Genomic DNA, 19384 nt, shown 5'->3' on the forward strand with positions numbered 1-19384 from the left:
TTGCCTGCACTTGTTATCACTTGTCTCCATGGTAACCACTCTAAAATATGAGGTGATATCTCATTTTGGATTTGATTTGTGTTCGCTTGATGATTAGTGATGTTGAGCACTTTTTTATGTAACTTTTGACAATTTTTTTGTCTACTTAGGAAAACTGTTCATTCAGTTTCTATGCCCATTTTAAACTGGATTCTCTATTTTTTTAAACATATTTATTGGATAATAATTGCTTTACATTGTTGTGTTAGTTTCTGCTGTATAAAAAAGTGAATCGGCTATATGTATACTTATATCCCCATATCATCTCCCTCTTGCATCTCCCTCCCACCCTCCCTATCCCACTGCTCTAGGTGGTCACAAAGCACGAGCTTATATCCTTGTGCTATGTGGCTGCTGCCCACTACAAATCTATTTTACATTTGGTTGTATATATATGTCATTGCCACACTCTTCGTCCCAGCTTACCCTTCTCCCTCCCTGTGTCTTCAAGTCCATTCTCTACGTCTACGTCTTTATTCCTGTCCTCCCCCTAGCTTCTTCAGAACCTTTTTTTTTCCTTTTAGATTCCATATATATGTGCTAGCATACAGTATTTGTTTTTCTCTTTCTGACTTACTTCACTCTGTAAGGCAGATACTAGGTCCAGCCACCTCAATACAAATAACTCAATTTCATTTCTTTTTATAGCTGAGTAATATTACATTGTATATATGTGCCACATCTTCCTTATCCATTCTTCTGTCATGGGACACTTAGGTTGCTTCCACATCCTGGCTATTGTAAATAGTGCTGCAATGAACATTGTGGTACATGACTCTTTTTGAGTTTTGATTTTCTCAGAGTATATGACAAGTAGTGTGATGGTTGGGTCATATGGTAGTTCTATATTTAGATTTTTAAACCTCCACACTGTTCTCCATAGTGGCTGTATCAATTTACATTCCCACCAACAGTGTAGGAGGGTTCCCTTTTCTCCAAACCCTCTCCAGCATTTATTGTTTGTAGATTATTTAATGATGGCCATTCTGAATGGTGTGAGGAGATACCTCACTGTAGTTTTGATTTGCAGTTCTCTAATGATTAGTGATGTTGAGCATCCTTTCATGTGTTTGTTGGCAATCTGTATATCTTCTTTGGAGAAATGCCTATTTAAGTCTTCTGCCTATTTTTGGATTAGGTTTTTGTTTTTTGATATTGAGCTGCATGAGCTGCTTGTATATTTTGGAGATTAATCCTTTGTCAGTTGCTTCATTTGCAAATATTTTCTCCCATTCTGAGGGTTGCCTTTTCATCTTGTTTATGGTTTCCTTTGCTGTGCAAAAGCTTTTAAGTTTCACTAGGTCCCATTTGTTTATTTTTCTTTTTATTTCCATTTCTCTAAGATGTGGGTCAAAAGATTCTTGCTGTGATTTATGTCATAAAGAGTTCTGCCTATATTTTCCACTAAGAGTTTTATAGTGTCTGACCTTACATTTAGGTCTTTAATCCATTTTGAGTTTATTTTTCTATACGGTATTAGAGACTGTTCTAATTTCATATAGCTGCCCAAGTTTTCCCAGCACCATTTATTGAAGAGGTTGTCTTTTCTCCATTGAATATTCTTGCCACTATTATCAGAAATAAGGTGACCATGTGTGTGTGGGTTTATCTCTGGGCTTTCTATCCTGTTTCATTGATCTATATTTCTGTTTTTATGCCAGTACCATACTATCTTGATTACTGTAGCTTTGTGGTATATTCTGAAGTCAGGGAGCCTGATTCCTCCAGCTCCATATTTCTTTCTCAAGATTGCTTTGGCTATTCGGGGTCTTTAGTGTTTCCATACAAATTGTGAAATTTTTAGTTCTAGTTCCGTGAAAAATGCCAGTGGTAGTTTGATAAGGATTTCACTGAATCTATAGATTGCTTCGGGTAGTATAGTCATTTTCACAATGTTGGTTCTTCCTATCCAAGAACATGGTATATCTCTCCATCTGTTTGTTTGTTTGATAGAAATTATCATCTTTAATTTCTTTCACCAGTGTCTATAATTGTCCGCATACAGTTTTGTCTCCTTAGGTAGGTTTATTCCTAGGGTTTTTATTCTTTTTGTTGCAATGGTAAATGGGAGTGTTTCCTTAATTTCTCTTTCAGATTTTTCATCATTAGTGTATAGGAATGCAAGGGTTTCTGTGCATTAATTCTGTATCCTGCTACTTTACCCAATTCATTGATTATCTCTAGTAGTTTTCTGGTAGTATCTTTAGGATTCTGTATGTATAGTATCATGTCATCTGCTAACAGTGACAGCTTTACTTCTTCTTTTCCGATTTTGATTCCTTTTAGTTCTTTTCCTTCTCTGATTGCTGTGGCTAAAACTTCCAAAACAATGTTGAATAATAGTGATAAGAGTAGACAACCTTGTCTTGTTCCTGATCTTAGTGGAAATGCTTTCAGTTTTTCACAATTGAGGATGATGTTGGCTGTGGTTTTCTCATTTATGACCTTTATTATGTTGAGGTAAGTTCCCTCTATGACTAGTTTCTGGAGGGTTTTATCATTGATGGGTGTTGAATTTTGTTGAAAGCTTTTTCTGCATCTATTGAGATGATCATATGGTTTTTATCCTTCAATTTGTTAATATGGTGTATCACATTGATTGATTTGCGTATATTGAAGAATCCTTGCATTCCTGGGATAAACTCCACTTGATCATGCTGTAAGATCCTTTTAATGTGCTGTTGAATTCTGTTTGCTAGTATTTTGTTGAGGATTTTTGCATCTATATTCATCAGTAATATTAGCCTGTAGTTTTCTTGCTTTGTGACATCTTTGTCCGGTTTTGGTATTAGGGTGATGGTGGCCTCGTAGAATGACTTTGGGAGTGTTCCTCCCTTTGCTATATTTTGGAAGAGTTTGAGAAGGATGGGTGTTAGCTCTTCTCTAAATGTTTGATAGAAATCACCTATTAAGCCATCTGTTCCTGAGCTTTTGTTTGTTGGAGGATTTTTAATCACAGTTTCAACTCCAGTGCTTGTGATTGTTCTGTTTATATTTTCTATTTCTTCCTGGTTCAGTCTTGGAAGGTTATACCTTTCTAAGAATTTGTCCATTTCTTCCAGGTTGTCCATTTTGTTGGCATAGAGTTGCTTGTAGTAATCTCTCATGATATTTTGTATTTCTGCAGTGTCAGTTGTTACTTCTCCTTTTTCATTTCTAATTCTGTGGATTTGAGTCTTCTCCCTTTTTTTCTTGATGAGTCTGTCTAATGCTTTCTCAATTTTTTTTATCTTCCTTAGGAACCACCTTTTAGATTTATTGATCTTTGCTATAGTTTCCTTCATTTCTTTTTCATTTATTTCTGATCTGATCTTTATGATTTCTTTATGTCTGCTAACTTAGGGCATTTTTTTGTTCTTCTTTCTCTAACTGCTTTATGTGTAAGTTTAGGTTGTTTATTTGATGTTTTTCTTGTTTCTTGAGGTAGGATTGTATTGCTATAAACTTCCCTCTTAGTCCTGCTTTTGCTACATCCCATAGGTTTTGGGTCATCGTGTGTTCAATGTCATTCATTTCTAGGTATTTTTTTTTACTTCCTCATTGATTTCTTCAGTGATTTCTTGGTTATTTAGTAGTGTATTGTTTAGCCTCCATATGTTTGTATTTTCTACAGTTTTTTTTTTCCTGTAATTGTGTCTAGTCTCATAGTGTTGTGGTCGGAAAAAGATACTTGATACAATTTCACTTTTCTTAGATTTACCAAGGCTTTATTTGTGACCCAAGGTATAATCTATCCTGGAGAATGTTCCATGAGCACTTGAGAAGAAAGTGTATTCTGTTGTTTTGGATGGGATGATCTATAAATATCAATTAAGTCCATCTTGTGTAATGTGTCATTTAAAGCTTGTGTTTCCTTATTTATTTTCATTTTGGTTGATCTGTCCATTGGTGTGGTGGGGTGTTAAAGTTCCCTATTATTATTGTGTTACTGTCGATTTCCCCTTTTATGGCTGTTACCATTTGCCTTATGTATTGTGGTGCCCCTATATTGGGTGCATAAATATTTACAATTGTTATATCTTCTTCTTAGATTGATCCCTTGATCATTATATAATGTCCTTCTGTGTGTCTTGTGTTAGTCTTTATTTTGAAGTCTAATTTTTCTAATATAAGAATTGCTCCTCCAGCTTTCTTTTGATTTCAATTTGCATAGAATATCTTTTTCCACCCCCTCACTTTCAGTCTGTTTGTGTCCCTAGGTCTGAAGTGGGTCTCTTGTAGATAGCATATATATGGTCTTTTTATTGTATCCATTCAGCCAGTCTATGTCTTTTGGTTGGAGCATTTAATCCATTTACATTTAAGGTAATTATCAATATGTATGGTCCTATTACCATTTTCTTAATTGTTTGGTGTTTGGTATTGTAGGTCTTTTCCTTCTCTTGTGTTTCCTGCCTAGAGAAGTTCCTTTAGCATTTGTTGTAAAGCTGGCTTGGTGGTGCTGAATTCTCTTAGCTTTTGCTTGTCTGTAAAGATTTTAATTTCTTAGTTGAATCTGAATGAGATCCTTGCTGGGTAGAGTAATCTTTGTTGTAAGTTTTTACCTTTCATCACTTTAAATACATGCTGCCACTCTTTTCTGGCTTGCAGAGTTTCTGTTGAAAAATCAGCTGTTAACCTTATGGGGATTCCCTTGTATATTATTTGTTGCTTTTCCCTTGCTACTTTCAATATTTTTTCTTTGTATTTAATTTTTGATAGTTTGATTAATATGTGTTTGGCATATTTCTCCTTGGATTTATCTTGTATGGGACTCTCTGTGATTCCTGGACTTGATTGACTATTTTCTTTCTGATATTTGGGAAGTTTTCAACTATAATCTCTTCAAATATTTTCTCAGTCCCTTTCTTTTTCTCTTCTTCTTCTGGGACCTCTGCAATTTGAATGTTGGTGAATTTAATGTTGTCCCAGAGGTCTCTGCCTCTGTCCTCAATTCTTTTCATTCTTTTTTCTTTATTTTGCTCTATGGTAGTTATTTCCACTGTTTTATCTTCCAGGCCACTTCCGTTCTTCTGCCTCAGTTATTCTGGTATTGATTCCTTCTAGAGAATTTTTAAATTCATTTATTGTGTTGTTCATCATAGTTTGTTTGCTCTTTAGTTCTTCTAGGTCCTTGTTATACATTTCTTTTAGTCTCTCCATTCTATTTCCAAGATTTAAATCATCTTTACAATAATTACTCTGAATTCTTTTTCAGGTAGACTACCTATTTCCTCTTCATTTGGTCTGGAGGGCTTTTACCTTGCTCCTTCATCTGCTGCGTGTTTCTGTGTCTTCTCATTTTGCTTAACTTACTGTGTTTGTGGTCTCCTTTTTCACAGGCTGCAAGTTCCTAGTTCCCATTGTTTTTGATATCTGCCCCCAGGGGGTAAGGTTGGTTCAGTGGGTTGTGTAGACTTCCAGCTGGAGGTGACTGGTGCCTGTGTTCTGGTGGGTGAGCCTGGATCTTCTCTTTTTTGTGGGCAGGACCACATCTGGTGGTTTGTTTTCAGGTGTCTGTGAACTTATTATGATTTTAGGCAGCCTCTGTGCTAATGAGTGGGGTTGTGTTCCTGTCTTGCTACTTGTTTGGCATGGGGTGTTCATCACTGGAGCTTGCTGGTCATTGCATGGAGCTGGGTCTTAGTGTTGAGAGGGAGATTTCTGGGAGAGTTCTCACCAATTGATATTATGTGGGGCTGGGAGGTCTCTGGTGGTCCAATGTCTTGAACTCGGCTGTCCCACCTCAGAGGCTCAGGCCTGACAGCCAGCTGGAGCACCAAGACCCTGTCAGCCACATGGCTCAGAAGAAAAGGCAGAAAAAAAGAAGAAAAAGAAAAAAAGTAAGTAAAGTTATTGAAATATATTTTTTAATTATGGAAATAAAAAGAATTAAAAAGTAATAGGAAAAAAAAAAGAAGAGAGCAGCCAAACCAATAAATGAATCCACCAGTGATAACAAATGCTAAAAATTAAACTAAGATAAGCATAAAAATCTGAAACTGGTCAGTCGCATACAGCAAATCCCCAGTCTACAGTTTCTCCCAAAGTCCACCACCTCAATTTTAGGGTGATTGGTTGTCTATTTAGGTATTCCACAGATGCAGGGTACATGAAGTTGATTGTGCAGATTTAATCCACCGCTTCTGGAAAGGGAGAAATTTCCCTTTCCCTCTTCTTTGTTCGCACAGCTTCTGTGGTTCAGCTTTGGATTTAGCCCTGCCTCTGCATGTAGGTCACCCTCTGACATCTGTTCTTCACCCAGACAGGAGGGTGTTAAAGGAGGGGTTAAAGGAGCAGCTGATTAGGGGGATCTGGCTCACTGTGGCTGGAGGGAGGGAGGGGTACGGAATGCAGGGCGAGCCTGCGGCGGCAGTGGCCAGCGTGATATTGCAACAGCCTGAGGCATGCCGTGTGTTTTTCCAGGGAAGTTGTCCCTGGATCACGGGACCCTGGCAGTGGTGGGCTGCACAGACTCCCCGGAGGGGACATTTGGATAGTAACCTGTGCTTGCACCCAGGATTCTTGGTGGCTGCAGCAGCAGCATTAGCGTTTCATGCCCATCTCTGTTCCATACTGATAGCCGTGGCTCATGCACATCTCTGGAGCTTGTTTAGGTGGTTCTCTGAATCTCCTCTCCTTGTACACCCCAAAACAATGGTCTCTTGACTTTTAGGCAGTTCCATACTTTTCCCTGGACTCCCTACCATTTAGCTGTGGCACACTAGCCCCCTTCAGGCTGTGTTCACGCAGCCAACCCCAGTCCTCTCCCTGGGATCTGACCTCTGAACCCCAAGACTCAGCTCCCAGCCCCTATCCTCCCCGGTGTGTGAGCAGACAAGGCTTTCAGGCTGATGAGTGCTAGTCAGCACTGATCCTCTGTATGGAAATCTCTCTGCTTTGCCCTCTGAACCTGTTGCTGAGCTCTCCTCTGTGGCTCTGAAGCTTCCCCCCACCTACCCCCTGTCTCTGCCAGTGAAGGGGCTTCCTAGTGTGTGGAAATTTTTCCTCCTTCAAGCTCCCTGAGGTGCAAGTCCCCTCCCTATTCTTTTGTCTCTGTTTTTTTCTTTTTTTCTTTTACCCTACCAAGGTATGTGGGGAGTTTCTTGCCTTTTGGGAAGTCTGAGGTCTTCTGCCAGCATTCAGTAGGTGTTCTGTAGCAGCTGTTCCACATGTAGATATATTTTTGATGTATTTGTGGGGAAGAAGTTGATCTCTATGTCTTACTCCTCTGCCATCTTGAAGGTCCTCCTCTGGATTCTCTATTTTTGTTTTTTGTTTGTTTATTTGGTTTTGCTGTTGATTTGTATGAGTTCCTTGTATATTTTGGACATTAACTCCTTATCAGACAAATGATTTGCAAATATTTTCTCCCATTCCATATGATGCTTTTTCACTTTGTTGATTTTTTCCTTTGCTGTGCAGAAGCTTTTTAGTTTGGTATAGTCTCACCTATTTATTTTTGGTTTTGTTATCTTCACTTTTGGTGTCAAATCCAAAAAATAATTGCCAAGATCAGTGCCAAGGAGCTTACCCCATGTGTTTTTTTCTAGTAGCTTTGTGGTTTCAGGTCTCATATTGATGTATTCAATCCACTTTGAGTTGATTTTTGTGTATGGTGTGAGACAGGGGTCTAGTTTCATTCTTTTACATGTGGTTGTCCACTTTTCCCAGTACCTTTTATTAAAGAAATTGTCTTTTCCCCATATACATATTCTTGGCTCCTTTCTCATAAATTAATTGATCATATGAACATGGGTTTATTTTTGAGCTATCTATTCTGTTCCATGGATCTGTGTGTCTGTGTTTATGCCAGTACCATACTGTGTTGATTATTATAGCTTTGTAATACAGTGTGAAATCAGTAAATGAGAGGCCTCCAATTTCATTCTTCCTTTTCAAGATTGCTTTGGCTCTTCAGGGTTTTCATGGTTCTATACAAATTTTAAGATGTTTTTTCTATTTCTGTGAAAAATGCCACTGGAATTTTGATAGGGATTACACTGAATTTTTAGATCACTTTGAGTAATGTGGACATTTTAACCATATCAATTTTTCCAATGCATTAGCACAGAATATCTTTCCTTATTTTGTATCTCCTTCAGTTTCTTCCATCAATATTTTATAGTTTTCAGTATACAGGTCATTTACCACCTTAGTTAAATTTATTCCTATGTACTTTATTCTTTTTGATGCAATTTAAACAGATTATTTTTTAAATTTCTCTTTTGATAGTTTGTTACTAGTGTATAGAAATACAAATGAGTTTTGCATTTTGATTTTGTATCCTTCAAATTTACTGAATTTGTTCATTAGTTCTAATTTTCTTTTTTCAGTCTTTAGGTTTTTCTATGTATAATATCATGTCATCTGCAAATAGAGATGTTTTTACTTCTTCCTTTTTGATTTAGATGCATTTTATTTCTTTTTTCTTTGCCTAATGACTCAGGCTAGAACTTCCAGTACTATGTTGAATAAATGTGGTAAGACTGGGCATCCTTGTCTTATTCCTTATCTTAGAGGGAAAGGTTTCATCTTTTCATTGTTTAGTATAGTGTCAGCTGTGGGTGTGTCATGTATGACTTTCATTATGTTGATATAGATTCCCTCTATGCCCAGTTTGTTGAGAGTGTTTATCATAAAGAGATGTAGTGTATCACATTGATTGATTTACAGATGCTGAACAACATTAACAAAATAAAGAATAAAAACCATATAAGCATCTGAATAAATGAAGAAAAAAGCATTTGACAAATTCAACAATATTTATGATAAATACTTGTGTTCCATGTGTTAGTGAGAAAAAAAGTGTATTCTGCTGCTGTTGGATGAAATGTTCTGTAAATATCTGTAAGTCCATCAGGTCTTACATACAGTTTAAATTCAATTCTTCCTTATGGTTTTCTAACTGAATGATGTGTTAAATGTTTTAAGCTTTTGAAATACATGAAAATTTACCTTGTGATATGCTTTTGTGTTTATTAGCAAATATAAATTACAAAGGAAAAATTAAATCTGATAATGTAACAACTCTATATTTAATTAGAAGTATTATAAATACATGTTGATATTGGTAAATAGCATAGTAATTTTCTGTATAAATAAAGAAATTACATAAGATATTTAATAAGAAAATTGGATTTAATTCAAACAATGGAAATTTGAAGGAAAAATTATTTGTAACCATAATAACAGATGTATTTTCTTAACAGGTGACCTTAAAGGATTGCCATTCAGTGTCATTCAAGATCTACTAAGCATCATTTTTGCATGACTACGGCAAAAGGATATCTTTACAGAAGCAGTTCCTTTTTGAAGTTTATAATCTGGGCCCTGTTTTCAGACAGAAGGTACAGTTCATCTTTTATTAATATACCTTTGAAATGAAAAGAATGTTGAAAGGAAAAGAAAAATAAAGCCTGTGTGTGCCATTTATGGAACTCCTTAACAATAGCTCAATATTCTAAAGATCAAATTTTTTGTTTACTCTAAATAAGTGCTTTATTTTAAATTGAAAAAAAACCTTAATTGTGTTAGTAAACATAAACACTCTACAAATATTCTAGTAATAATATTAAAGTGAAAATAGTAAAAAATTTTGTCTTTATTAAAATTTTTAGTTCGATATGAGCATGTCAAGTACATAGAGATTGTGTTAAATTGCTGAAAACTATAAGAGAAACAGTATTCTCATATAGCCTCTTGTTTCGTATCTTCTTCAACCAACATATAATCTGCTAGTGGATGGATTTCGTGGGTTTTTTTGACAACTTGAGTTTGAAGGCAGTGCTTAGGTTATACAAGCAGGAAGTCTTGCACAGAAAGAAGTTGAATCATCCCCACTTTAACAGGAAATCTCCCATTTGAAAGTGACCTGTATGCCATTTTCTCAGCAACTCCACATTCTTGTATACTAAAACAACAACCAAAATCATTAAATATTAATTACATCTATTTTGAATAAAAATGACCATTGTATAATTAAATAATAGTCATATAAAATGAATACATTAAAATGTTTTAGAATACATGATTAGAAACATGTTTAATATTCACAAAGTGGGCATGAACATTTCAATTTATTGAAATTATTTCAATTTAATTTATTAATTTAATTCAATTATTTCAATTTAATCTACTGTGTGCTACTTAACTATAATACATATGATGCATTTTTATATAATCAGCCAAGGAGGTCAATCCATTTGGGATGTAGAATTATTTATCTTTGTTTTCTAATTATTTATAAAATATCGACAGTATCATACCCAATTTCAAGACTGTGATAGATCTATCGTTTAATTTGTCAGGTTAATTCAAGTTAATTGATTCAAAATATTGGCAAGTATTTTCCTAAGCCTATTCTATGATTTCAGTTTCTTCAGGCTTGAAAATTAGAGTAAAGAGGGAAAGTGACTTTTAGAACAGTTCTGTGGGAGACTGCTAAGAGTCAAGAGTTTGACATGCAATTTTACTTTCTACCAGTCACACTCCTGTTCTGGGGTATCACTACAGAAAGTTTTACATTTCAGGTGCCTTTCATACATTCCATTAAGTCATACCAGTTTTTCATTTTTATTGAAGGTCCTAACTACACTAGGTATCTTTAAATTATTTTTTTGGAGAAAAATAACCATGAATTTTCATTTTCTCAAAGTCTAGAAAATAAGGGGAGAGAAAAGATAAGGAAGTAGATTGAAAGTCTCTGATAGTGAAACCCCAAGCCATGGAAAAAGAGTGAGTTCCCCATGAATTAGTCCATTGCTATATTCTAATATTGAACAGATTTTTCAGCCAAATTTTGCCATCATATTTCTGCTTGTTACAACAAGAATGATCTGAGAATAGGTTACATATACAAAATAAAATAAAAATAACAATTTGTGTTCTATCTTCACACATATTTGGAAGGTATTATTTCCTGTATATAAAGCATTTTGTCTTCAAATCTTAATCACTGGAGCATCTTAACAAATCAAACTCTATATTAACTTGCTGCTTCTCTAATACCTGTGAATACCAGAGATAAATTATATGCAGACACCTTAATTGAATTTTGCAATGTTAGAAACTATTTATGGTTCTTGTGACATTTTTAAAGAAAGACAACTGAACACACCATATCAGCTGTGGGTAAGAGGATTTTGGATCTAATGCTCACTTCCAGATGTATGATGGATATGCAATTTACATTTATGGTAGACATATCAGCAGATGGAAGTAAAATGGAGTAAATGCCTTTGCCACCTGTGAACGGGTGCATTTTATCAATTACCAGCTGAATTGTGTTAAATTCAAGTACTTCAAGAGAACTCTAATTAATTTTTGAGAAGAGGATTTTAGCAACCTATTAAGAAATCTAGGTTTCACGTTGAGGATGGGGAACGCATTTTACTGTACAGAGAACCTATGGACATGGGTTTGGCAGAGCATAGCTCACTCTTGTTATGTCACTCATGTTATTATTCTGCCTGGCTAATTGAAAAGCATATTGGCAGAATAGGAAGCAGTTGAAACAGATGAGACAGACTGAGCACTCCAAAAAGACATAAGTGAATTAGAGTTGATGAATCTGATGAGAGTGAATTTACAGTGTCACTTTAAATAAAGCCCCATTTCATTCATGTACTTGTACCTAATCTGTCACTACAGCTACTAGAAACATTCAGGAAAGGCACTGATAGTTTTATCTTGACACAATCAGCTAAATTCCTGCCATAATAAGCAGTAACATATATTAAAAGGGGTCCTGAGTTCAGCCTCTGACAATGAAACATTTCACTCAATAACTTACACAATGCTATTTAATAGACTTTGGCTCAGTTCCACGAGAAAGAGCTTCATTCCATTAGAGAAGAGCCTGTGTGGCTCCAAGTTTATAGATATTCAGAATTGGCAGAATTCTTATCACTTAATGAAAAAACTCTAATTCCTAGTATCAATGCGTATAAATAAAGAGTACAACAGCTGTTGAAAATAGAGTGGAATGCTCTCTCATTTTAAAAAATGAGAAATTTAATCTTTCAGCCTTAATGTTCTTGAAAATTTCATAAAAATTTGAAAGAAAAAAATCCTTTTCACATAGTTGATTTTTAATTTATTTTTAAAAAATAATCCTCAACCTTTAAGTTGTGTGGTTTTTTTCTTTTTTAAAAAACAATTAATTTATTTTTCTGCATCGGGTCTTAGTTGTGGCATGCAGGATCTTTTGTTGTAGTGCACGGGCTCTTTGTTGTGGCATGCAGGCTTCTCTCTAATTGTGGCATGGGCTCCAGAGCTCAGTAGTTGTGGCACACAGTCTCTCTAGTTGTGGTGTGTATGCTCTGGAGCATGCAGGGTCTAGAGTACATGGGCTCAGTAGTTGAGGCTCATGGGCTTTGTTGCCCTGCCGCATGTGCGATCTTAGTTCCCTGACCAGGGATTAAACCTGTTTTCCCTTCATTGGAAGGTGGATTCTTAACTACTGGACGATCAGGGAAGTCCCCTTTTCACATACTTTAGTTGCTACATATGTACTGTTTATGTTAACAGCACTGCTACTTGTTATAATGTTTACAGTGTGGTATCCAGAATTCACAACTTAAAATAATGGGGAAGTTCCATGAAGATAGTTTTGGCTGAATATTAGAACTTCCTAATAATTGGAGTGTCCACAATAGTCTTTCAAGGGTAGTGTGTCCAAATCAATGGGAAAGTACAATTCCTAATTGTCAGGAAGGGAGATGGAAGAGTTCCCTCCAAAATTATTATTCAATAATAAAATCTTAATTCATTGTAAGATGTTTGTTATAAAGATCAGTATTTTGCTACTTGTAAAAATTAGTTTTTTTAATTTTAACTATATCTGTAGGTTTTTGTCTTTTGGAAGTTACTATTTTCAAATATTTTATAGGAAAATTTGTTATATAAAGTATACAAAAATCCCTGGATATGTGAACCAAAATAGGATGACAAATAATTTATCGGTTTGTATAAAATATTTTATAATTTGAAGTTGTATGAATTTCTTAGATAGCATTTACCTCTGTCTGCCAGTTGTAGAGGTGGGAGGGGGTGGTTTAAGTTGGCTACCAAAGTATTATCTTCAATATCATTTTGTTCAGAGAAGATATGTTGGTGAATTAATATTTCTCAAGTTGGAGTTCGAAGGTTATGAAAAAAATTAAGTTTGCCCAAAGCAAAAAGGGGAAAAGAAAGTACTAAGTTTCAGTGTGATAATATGAAGGAGTGCCTAGGTTTTATATTACATAGACTTTTGCTAGCATTCACAAACTGTAAACATTCAAACACTTCAAGTAATATGAATGTATGCAAAATACATCATACATGATACTTGACCAGTAAATATTAATGTTTATTGAATATTTCTATTGTAGAAAGAATTAACAGAGACAGAGGAAAGAGTGGCATTTAGGCATTTAGTGTCATGTTTTCCTATACCTTTATTTAGATGCCAGGGAAGACTGAGTGTGGAAAATAAAAACCAAAATGATTTTTCTGAGGCAGTTTTCAAATATATAAGAAAGTTTCTGTTTAATCCTGCTTATATACAAGCAATGGAAACCCTCAGCTTGAATACTCAGCTACCTGAATGGCTCAAGGCTATCCTACAAAATATATGAGGGGCTCTATCTCTACCAGTAGATGTCTGAAATTTAGTTACTCTTTCTGTACTAAGCTTACTTTACTTAGTATGTCCTAGACAGACTAATGATTAATAAGATGCAGACATTTTTTCCCCTAAAATCTGTCATATTTACTGAGTGTATTGACATGATTTTGACAAACGGAAAGATTACAAGCTTTGGAATAAGGATGAGCCAGCATTGAATCTCTGCTGTAAATTTGCTCCCTGTAGAAACTTGGGCTTAATTGTTATGAATCTTAAGTTTCCTTCAGCTTTAAAAAAAAAATTGATGTCTCATTTTACAAGGGTATGAGAAGTTGAAATTAAGCAAGTCTGTCTATCTACTATCTATCTACCTATCTATCTATCATATATACATACACACACATACACACATATGGACTTTGGTATCTGGAAGGTGTTTATTATGATTGCTATTGTGATAGAATGAATACCACACTATTTTGCCACTGAGTAGAACAATACTGAGAGTTTGATGAGATTTTAAAAAGAAAGGAAGGGAGAGAATGTGGGAAGGAGAAAGGAAGGAGAGGAGGAAGGGTGGGAGGTAGAGAAGGTAGGGAAGTGGTAAGAAGGAAAGAAGGGAAGCAAAAGAAGACAGGAAGAAAGAAAGAGAAAGGAAGAAAGAAAAGAAAAAGAAGACAGGAAGGAAAGAAAGGATAAAAGAAAGTAAAGAAAGAGAGAGAGAGACATACGGAGGGAGGAAGGGGGAAAGAGCAGAAAGAAAAATAGATATGACCCTTTTTCAAAGCATTAATAATATTTGCATCCTGGGGCTCTTGTGGGATATAAAATAAACATAGAAAAGTGATTCATCTGTCATAAGTTATTAGAAAATGGGATACAAAACAAATACTCCCATTCATAATCGAAACAATGATTATATAATACTCTGCTGGATTTTGTGCTGGCACATAGCATTATTTCCTCATTTTTTTCCTCTTCAGTACATTAGAGGGTCTGGGGGCCTAATAATTGCACTTCTCAGAAGACCTGCCAGCAAGACGCAGTATTAGGTGCCACTCAACAGGAAACACGAGATATGGAAGTTATAAGAGAAGTAGAAGTCTTACCATGGTCCTCCCAGTTCTAGTGACCCCAGATGCTTTTCTTAGTATCTTATGTCTCAATGCTGGAAGCTATTAACCTTGCTGGCAGTTATATATAGTTTTTGAAATTTCTTACAGTTTCAAGGGTAGTAGTTAAATGAAGATTTAGCAGTGCTTTCGGACAGTTGTTCCTTCAGCCTTTTAAACAGTTTATAAGCACTTAATATCTAAATACTTTTCTGCTTTAAATACCATGAGGTTTTTTTTTTTACATCGTTATTGGAGTATAATTGCTTTACAATTTTGTGTTAGTTTCTGCCTTATAAAAAAGTGAATCAGTTATACATATATATATATGTATATATATATACATATATATATTCCCATATCCCATATCCCATATATATATATTCCCATATATATATATATATATTCCCATATCTCTTCCCTTTTGCATCTCCCTCCCTCCCACCATGCCTACCCCGCCCTCTAGGTGGTCACAAAGCACCAAGCTGATCTCCCTGTGCTATGCGGCTGCTTCCCACTAGCTATCTATTTTACGTTTGGTAGTGTGTATATGTCCATGCCACTCTCTTGCTTTGTCACAGCTTACTCTTCCCCTTCCCCATATCCTCAAGTCCATTCTCTAGTAGGTCTGTGTCTTTACTCCTGCCTTACCCTAGGTTCTTCATGACAGTTTTTTTTCTTAAATTCAACATATATGTGTTAGCATATGGCATTTGTCTTTCTCTTTCTGACTTACTTCACTCTCTATGACAGACTCTAGGTCCATCCACCTCATTACAAATAGCTCAATTTCGTTTCTTTTTATGGCTGAGTAATATTCCATTGTATATATGTGCCACATCTTCTTTATCAATTCATCCGATGTTGGACACTGAGGGTGTTTCCATCTCTGGGCTATTGTAAACAGAGCTGCAATGAACATTTGGGTACATGACTCTTTTTGAATTATGGTTTTCTTGGGGTATATGCCCAGACTGGGATTGCTGGGTCATATGGTAGGTCTATTTGTGGTTTTTTAAGGAACCTCCATACTGTTCTCCATAGTGCCTATACCAATTCGCATTCCCACCAGCAGTGCAAGAGGGTTCCCTTTTCTCCACACCCTCTCCAGCATTTATTGTTTCTAGATTTTTGGATGATGGCCATTCTGACTGGTGTGAGATGATATCTCATTGTAGTTTTGATTTGCATTTCTCTAATGATTAGTGATGTTCAGCATTCTTTCATGTGTTTGTTGGCATTCTCTGTATCTTCTTTGGAGAAATGTCTATTTAGGTCTTCTGCCCATTTTTGGATTGGGTTGTTTGTTTTTTTTTTGTTATTGAAGTGCATGAGCTGCTTGTAAATTTTGGAGATTAATCCTTTGTCAGTTGCTTCATTTGCAAATATTTTCTCCCATTCTGAGGGCTGTCTTTGGGTCCTGTTTATGGATTCCTTTGCTGTGCAAAAGCTTTGAAGTTTCATTAGGTCCCAATAGTTTATTTTTGTTTTTATTTCCATTTCTCTAGGAGGTGGGTCAAAAAGGACCTTGCTGTGATTTATGTCATAGAGTGTCCTGCCTATGTTTTCCTCTAAGAGTTTGATAGTTTCTGGCCTTACATTTAGGTCTTTAATCCATTTTGAGCTTACTTTTGTGTATGGTGTTAGGGAGTGATCTAATCTCATACTTTTACATGTAGCTGTCCAGTTTTCCCAGCACCACTTATTGAATAGGCTGTCTTTTCTCCACTGTGCATTCCTGCCTCCTTTGTCAAAGATAAGGTGACCATATGTGCGTGGGTTTATCTCTGGGCTTTCTATCCTGTTCCATTGATCTATATTTCTGTTTTTGTGCCAGCCTGATTCCTCCAGCTCCGTTTTTCGTTCTCAAGATTGCTTTGGCTATTTGGGGTCTTTTGTGTTTCCATACAAATTGTGAAATTTTTTGTTCTAGTTCTGTGAAAAATGCCAGTGGTAGTTTGATAGGTCTTTTGTCTCCTTAGGTAGGTTTATTCCTAGATACTTTATTGTTTTTGTTGCAATGGTAAATGGGAGTGTTTTCTTGATTTCATTATCAGATCTTTCATCATTAGTGTATAGGAATGTCAGAGATTTCTGTGCATTAATTCTGTATCCTGCTACTTTACCAAATTCATTGATTAGCTCTAGTAGTTTTCTGGTAGCATCTTTAGGATGCTCTATGTATACTATCATGTCATCTGCAAACAGTGAGTGACAGCTTTACTTCTTCTTTTGCGATTTGGATTCCTTTTATTTCCTTTTCTTCTCTGATTACTGTGGCTAAAACTTTCAAAACTATGTTGAATAAGAGTGGTGAGGGCTTCCCTGGTGGCGCAGTGGTTGAGAGTCTTCCTGCCGATGCAGGGTACACGGGTTCGTGCCCCAGTCTGGGAAGATCCCACATGCCGTGGAGCGGCTGGGCCCGTGAGCCATGGCCACTGAGCCTGCTCATCCAGAGCCTGTGCTCCACGATGGGAGAGGCCACAACAGTGAGAGGCCTGCATACCGCAAAAAAAAAAAAAAAAAAAAAAGAGTGGTGAGAGTGGGCAACCTTGTCTTCTTCCGGATCCTAGTGGAAATGCTTTCAGGTTTTCACCATTGAGGATGATGTTGGCTGTGGGTTTCGCATATATGGCCTTTATTATGTTGAGGAAATTTCCCTCTATGCCTACTTTCTGCAGGGTTTTTATCAAAAATGGCTGTTGAATTTTGTTGAAAGCTTTCTCTGCATCTATTGAGATGATCATATGGCTTTTCTCCTTCAATTTGTTAATATGGTGTATCACGTTGATTAATTTGCATATATTGAAGAATCCTTGCATTCCTGGAATAACCCCTACTTGATAATGGTGTATGATCCTTTTAATGTGCTGTTGGATTCTGTTTGCCAGTATTTTGTTGAGGATTTTTGCATCTATGTACATCAGTGACATTGGCCTGTAGATTATTTTCTTTGTGACATCCTTTTCTGGTTTTGGTATCAGGGTGATGGTGGCCTCGTAGAATGAGTTTGAGAGTGTTCCTCCCTCTGCTATATTTTGGAAGAGTTTGAGAAGAATAGGTGTTAGCTCTTCTCTAAATTTTTGATAGAATTCGCCTGTGAAGCCATCTGCTCCTGGGCTTTTGTTTGTTGGAAGATTTTTTGTTTGTTTGTTTTTGTTGTACGTGGGCCTCTCACTGTTGTGGCCTCTCTTGTTGTGGAGAGCAGGCTCTGGGCGCGCAGGCCCAGTGGCCATGGCTCACTGGCCAGCCGCTCCACGGCATATGGCATCCTCCCGTACCAGGGCATGAACCCGTGTCCCCTGCATCAGCAGGAGGACTTTCAACCACTGTGCCACCAGGTAAGACCTGTTGGAAGATTTTTAATCACAGTTTGAATTTCAGTGCTTGCATATTTTCTATTTCTTCCTGATTCAGTCTTGGCAGGTTGTACATTTCTAAGAATTTGTCCATTTCTTCCACTTTGTCCATTTTATTGGCATAGAGTTGCTTGTAGTAATCTCTCATGATCTTTTGTATTTCCGCAATGTCAGTTGTTACTTCTCTGTTTTCATTTCTAATTCTATTGATTTGAGTCTTCTCCCTTTTTTTCTTGATAAGTCTCGCTAATGGTTTATCTATTTTGTTTATCTTCTCAAAGAACTAGTTTTTGGTTTAATTGATCTTTGCTATTGTTTCCTTCATTTCTTTTTCATTTATGTCTGACCTGATTTTTATGATTTCTTTCCTTCTGCTAACTTTGGGGTTTTTTTGTTCTTCTTTCTCTAATTGCTTTAGGTGCAGGGTTAGGTTGTTTATTCGTGATGTTTCCTGTTTCTTAAGGTAGGATTGTATTGCTATAAACTTCCCTCTTAGAACTGCTTTTGATGCATCCCATAGGTTTTGGGTCATCGTGTCTCCATTGTCATTTGTTTCTAGGTTTTTTTTGATTTCCTCTTTGATTTCTTCAGTGATCACTTCTTAATTAAGTAGTGTATTATTTAGCCTCCATGTGTTTATATTTTTTACAGATCTTTTCCTGTAATTGATATCTAGTCTCATAGCATTGTGGTTGGAAAAGATACTTGATACAATTTCAATTTTCTTAAATTTACCAAGGCTTGATTTGTGACCCAAGATATGACCTATCCTGGAGAATGTTCCATGAGCATTGAGAAAAATGTGTATTCTGTTGTTTTTGGATGGAATGTCCTATAAATATCAATTAAGTCCATCTTGTTTAATGTATCATTTAAAGCTTGTGTCTCCTTAATTATTTTCATTTTGGATGATCTGTCCATTGGTGAAAGTGAGGTGTTAAAGTTCCCTATTATGAATGTGTTACTGTTGATTTCCCCTTTTATGGCTGTTAGTATTTGCCTTATGTATTGAGGTACTCCTATGTTGGGTTCATAAATATTTACAATTGCTATATTTTCTTCATGGATCGATCCCTTGGTCATTATGTAGTGTCCTTCTTTGTCTCTTCTAATAGTCTTTATTTTAAAGTCCATTTTTTCTGATATGAGAATTGCTACTCCAGCTTTCTTTTGGTTTCCATTTGCATGAAATATCTTTTTCCATCCCCTTACTTTCAGTCTGTATGTGTCTCTAGGTCTGAAGTGTGTCTCTTGTAGACTGCATATATATGGGTCTTGTTTTT

The 19384-nt window shown here is 36.1% G+C and overlaps 1 protein-coding gene across 3 annotated transcripts in view; it reads left to right on the top strand.

Moving 5' to 3' along the window:
* Nucleotides 1–19384, top strand: part of CNTN5 (contactin 5) — a 1387157-nt gene that overhangs the window by 306801 nt on the left and 1060972 nt on the right. For all 3 annotated transcript variants that reach the window (XM_067750786.1, XM_067750785.1, XM_067750787.1), the window contains exon 2: nucleotides 9231–9368. The gene's annotated coding sequence lies outside the window, so the exon portion shown is untranslated. The remainder of the gene's footprint in view (nucleotides 1–9230; nucleotides 9369–19384) is intronic.

Source organism: Pseudorca crassidens, chromosome 9 (assembly GCF_039906515.1).
Source record: "Pseudorca crassidens isolate mPseCra1 chromosome 9, mPseCra1.hap1, whole genome shotgun sequence".
NCBI classification, from domain to species: domain Eukaryota; kingdom Metazoa; phylum Chordata; class Mammalia; order Artiodactyla; family Delphinidae; genus Pseudorca; species Pseudorca crassidens.